The 5,437-nt window shown below is 40.6% G+C and overlaps 1 pseudogene; it reads left to right on the forward strand.

The window, feature by feature from the left end:
- The first annotated feature begins 4,630 nt into the window (after positions 1–4,630).
- LOC127116384 (uncharacterized) lies at positions 4,631–4,730 on the forward strand (annotated as a pseudogene).
- The last annotated feature ends 707 nt before the right edge of the window (positions 4,731–5,437 follow it).

Genomic DNA, 5,437 nt, shown 5'->3' on the forward strand with positions numbered 1-5,437 from the left:
TCTGTAGATTGTCCTTTTATTTCTACCGCTCCACTGGGAAAGATTTTAGTGATATGAAAAGGTCCTGACCATCTGGATCGTAGTTTTCCCGGGAATAACTTTAGTCTAGAGTTAAATAAAAGTACTGCGTCGCCTTGCTTGAAGATTTTCCTTGATATACGCTTGTCATGCCATTGTTTTGTTCTTTCTTTATAGATTTTGGCATTTTCATAGGCGTCTCTTCTGAGTTCCTCTAATTCGTTTATGTCAAGGATTCTCTTTTCACCGGCGGCTTTATAATTCAAATTTAAATTTCTAATAGCCCAATAGGCTTTATGTTCTAATTCTACCGGGAGGTGACAGGATTTTCCATAAATGAGCTTAAATGGGGTCGTCCCTATGGGAGTTTTATAAGCAGTTCGGTATGCCCATAAAGCTTCTGGTAATTTCAATGACCAATCTTTCCTTGAAGTGGCGACCGTTTTTTCTAGTATTTGCTTGATTTCTCTGTTAGATACTTCCACTTGTCCACTGGTTTGAGGGTGGTAAGGTGTTGCTATCCTATGTCTCACTCCATATTTAAGTAGTAGTTTTTCGAGTACCTTGGATATAAAGTGTGATCCACCATCACTGACTACTATTCTTGGGATGCCAAATCTCGGAAATATTATATTTTTAAAGAGTCTAGTTACTACTCGGGTGTCATTTGTTGGAGAAGCTATAGCTTCGATCCATTTTGATACGTAGTCAACTGCCACGAGTATGTATTTGTTACCGAAAGAGGATGGGAAAGGTCCCATGAAGTCTATCCCCCACACGTCAAAAATCTCTACTTCCAAAATACCTTTTTGTGGCATCTCGTCACGTCTAGATATGTTTCCCGTGCGTTGACATCTGTCACACTCCTTAATAGCCGCATGTACGTCCTTCCATATAGTTGGCCAATAAAAGCCAGCTTGTAGGATTTTAGAGCAGGTCTTGGATGTACTTGTGTGTCCACCATAAGGCGCAGAGTGACAGTGTTGGATTATATTTTCTACCTCTTCTTCGGGTATACATCGACGGAAGATACCATCGGGGCTTCTTTTGAAAAGTAAGGGATCATCCCAGTAATAGTGTTTTATGTCGTGGAAGAATCGTTTCTTCTGCTGGTAAGATAAAGTAGGTGGAACTATTCCGGCAGCTAAATAATTGACTAGATCAGCGTACCATGGTGTGACAGATATAGCTAAGGTGGTTTCTACTTGCATGTCGGAGTTGTTCTCTTCCAAAGTAGCTATGAGTTTATCATACGAGAAATCATCATTAATGGATGTTCTTTCTGGTTCAAGGTTCTCAAGTCTAGAGAGATGGTCTGCTACTACGTTTTCAGTTCCTTTCTTGTCCTTGATTTCTAAGTCGAATTCTTGTAGTAACAAGATCCATCTTAGGAGTCTAGGTTTAGCATCCTTTTTGTTAAAAGGTACCTGATAGCTGCGTGATCAGTGTAAACTATTATTTTGGCTCCTACCAGGTAAGAACGAAATTTATCTAGCGCAAATACCACTGCTAGGAGTTCTTTCTCGGTTGTGGCATAATTCATCTGTGCTTCATCCAGGGTTCTGCTAGCGTAATATATAACGTGAAGCTTTTTATCCTTTCTTTGTCCTAAAACAGCACCTACAGCATAATCACTGGCATCGCACATTATTTCGAATGGTTCATTCCAGTCTGGTGTCTGCATAATGGGTGCGGAGATCAATGCTTGTTTAAGAGTTTGAAATGCTTTTAAACAGTTATCGTCGAATATGAATTCAGCATCTTTCATCAACAGTCCGGTTAAGGGTTTAGTTATCTTAGAGAAGTCTTTGATGAATCGTCGGTAAAAACCGGCGTGTCCTAAAAAGCTTCGTACTTCTCTCACAGTTCTTGGGGGTTGAAGATTTTCGATTACCTCTATTTTGGCTTTGTCTACTTCAATTCCTCTGTTCGAGATGATGTGTCCTAAAACAATGCCTTCTTGTACCATAAAGTGGCACTTTTCCCAATTAAGTACTAAGTTTACTTTTACACATCGTTCCAGAACTCTTTCCAGGTTTTCAAGGCATTCTTCGAAACTTTGTCCGTATACAGAAAAGTCATCCATAAATACTTCCATGATGTTTTCGAGAAAGTCGGCGAATATTGCCATCATGCATCTTTGAAAAGTAGCAGGGGCATTACACAGACCAAACGGCATTCGTCTATAAGCGAAGGTACCAAAAGGGTATGTGAATGTTGTCTTTTCTTGGTCATCAGGGTGAATTGGTATTTGAAAGAAGCCTGAATAACCGTCTAAATAACAGAAATGTGAATGTTTAGCTAATCGTTCTAACATCTGGTCAATGAATGGTAAAGGGAAATGATCTTTTCGGGTTGCTTTGTTTAGTTTCCTATAATCAATGCACATTCTCCATCCCGATTCGATTCGTTTAGTTATAGTTTCTCCTTTTTCGTTTTCAATAACGGTTATGCCTCCTTTCTTTGGTACAACGTGTACAGGACTAACCCATTTGCTATCAGATATAGGATATATAATACCTGCTTCTAATAACTTGGTTATTTCTTTCTTTACTACCTCACTTAGGATCGGATTCAGTCTTCTCTGGTGTTCCCTAGAGGTTTTACAGTCTTCTTCTAACATGATGCGGTGCATACAAATAGAAGGGCTTATTCCTTTGAGATCGGTGATGTGGTATCCTAGTGCGGTTGGATATTTTCTTAAGATATGTAGGAGTTTTTCTGTTTCGAGTCTTCCTAGATCTGCATTAACTATCACAGGTCGTTCAAGTTCTAAGTCTAGGAATTCATATCTCAGATTTTTGGGAAGTGTTTTCAAATCAGGGGTTGGTTTGTTAAGACACTGCGTAGGATCCGGTGTTATTGCTAGGCATTGTTTAGATTTGTCCTCTAAAAGATAGTCTGATGATTTGTCTTCTCCTGACTCTGCTTCTTTTATGCATTCATCGATGATATCCATGAAATAACATATATCTCCTATTGCAGGTGCTTTCAAGAATTGGGAAAGAATGAATTCAATTTTCTCTTCACCTACTTCGAAGGTGAGTCGTCCTCGTTTTACGTCTATGATTGCACCGGCAGTTGCTAAGAATGGTCTTCCTAGTATAATAGGTGTCGTATCATCTTCTCTAATGTCCATAATTGTGAAGTCAGTGGGAATGTAAAACTGACCTAAGCGTACGGGAACGTTTTCAAGGATTCCTACAGGATATTTGATGGAACGATCTGCTAATTGCACAAACATTTTGGTCGGTCTTAATTCTCCCATTTCCAGTTTCTTACATATGGATAAAGGCATAACGCTAATTCCGGCTCCTAAATCGCATAAGGCTTTGTCGATGACAAATTTTCCTATGTGACAGGGTATAGAGAAACTACCCGGATCCTTGAGTTTAGGGGGCATGTTTTGGATTATAGCGCTACATTCGGCAGGGAGTGTAACGGTTTCGCTATCCTCAAGTTTCCTCTTATTAGAAAGAATTTCTTTTAAGAATTTAGCATATGAGGGCATCTGCGTAATAGCTTCGGTAAACGGAATTGTAACGTTTAATTGTTTAAGGAGATCAACAAATTTTCTAAATTGGCCTACATCTTTGGTTTTAACAAGCCTTTGAGGGTAAGGTATAGGTGGTTTGTAAGGTGGTGGAGGTACATAAGGTTCCTTCTTTTCTAGGGTTTCCTTATTACTCTCTTCCTTTTCCTTAGGTTCACTTTCCTCAGTAGATTTCTTAGGGTTTTGGTTTTCTATCCTTGGGCCAGACGGTCCTTCCACTTCCGTTCCACTTCTTAATATAATTGCATGAGCTTGGCTTCTCGGATTGGGTTGGGGCTGTCCAGGGAATGTACCAGTTGGTGCAGCAGTAGGTGCTTGTTGTTGAGCTACTTGAGATATTTGCGTTCCAGCATTTTGTTATGGGTAGCCAAGGCATCTACTTTGCTTGCTAGTTGTTTAAGTTGTTCGCCAGTGTGTATGTTCTGGTTTAAGAAATCTTTATTGGTTTGTTGTTGGGAAGCTATAAAGTTTTCCATCATGATTTCCAAGTTGGATTTTCTAGGGGTATTATTGTTAGGATTCGGTTTCTGATATCCCGGAGGTATAGATGGGGCTTGATTTGGAGACTGTCCAGGTGCGTATAAAGCATTATTACTCTTATATGAGAAGTTTGGATGGTTCTTCCAATTTGGGTTATAGGTATTCGAATAGGGGCTTCCTTGAGCATAGTTTACTTGCTCTGCTTGGATTCCAGTCAAGAGTCGACATTCCGCAGGAGTGTGGCCTTGGATTCCACAGACCTCGCAATTCTGAGTTATAGCAACCACGGCTGCTGGAGGCGATACGTTTAAACTTTCAATCTTCTGGACCAAAGCATCCGCTTTTGCATTGACGTGATCAAGGTTACTTATCTCGTACATGCCAGTTTTCGGTTGAGGTTTTTCCACATTCGTTCGTTCGGTTCCCCACTGATAGTGGTTTTGGGCCATGCTCTCGATAAGCTGGTAAGCATCAGCATAAGGTTTATTCATTAGTGCACCACCTGCAGCGGCGTCTATTGTTAACCTTGTGTTGTATAAGAGACCATTATAAAATGTGTGAATTACTAACCAGTCTTCCAAACCATGGTGTGGGCAAAGTCTCATCATGTCTTTGTATCTTTCCCATGCTTCGAAAAGAGACTCGTTGTCTTTCTGTTTAAATCCGTTTATCTGGGCTCTTAACATAGCTGTTTTGCTTGGCGGAAAATATCGGGCAAGAAAAACTTTCTTCAACTCGTTCCATGTGGTGACTGAGTTGGAAGGAAGAGATTGAAGCCATCTTCTAGCGCTATCTCTTAATGAGAAAGGAAAAAGACGAAGTCGAATTGCCTCTGAAGTGACACCATTAGCTTTAACAGTATCAGCGTATTGGACAAATACGGATAAATGAAGGTTTGGATCTTCGGTAAGATTTCCAGAGAATTGGTTCTGTTGCACAGCCTGCAACAACGAAGGTTTAAGTTCAAAGTTGTTTGCTTCGATTGCGGGCGGAGCAATACTTGAATGCGGTTCATCTTGCGATGGAGCGGCGTAATCTCTAAGAGCACGAGCTGGTTCTGCCATCTCGGTTAAAGAAGGAAAATCTTTGAGATCAGGAAGGTCTATAGGAGGGAGATTGTTTTCAGCACGATATTCCCGAATTCGTCGTAAGACTCGGAGATATAGTTCGATATCGTTGATTCGTAAATAGAGCGGTTCGCCTTGAGAGCGAGTGCGTGGCATACAAATCAACGAAAGAAAGAAAATAGAAGAAAAAGAAACCTTAGTCTCTACAGCGTAACGGAAGAGTTACGATATCGATTGAATAAAAGTCCCCGGCAACGGCGCCAAAAACTTGATCGCTCGACTGGGTGAGTCGAGAATGGGATACAAACTGCAAGTGCAC

This window comes from Lathyrus oleraceus, chromosome 1 (assembly GCF_024323335.1).
Source record: "Lathyrus oleraceus cultivar Zhongwan6 chromosome 1, CAAS_Psat_ZW6_1.0, whole genome shotgun sequence".
Taxonomy (NCBI): Eukaryota; Viridiplantae; Streptophyta; class Magnoliopsida; order Fabales; family Fabaceae; genus Lathyrus; species Lathyrus oleraceus.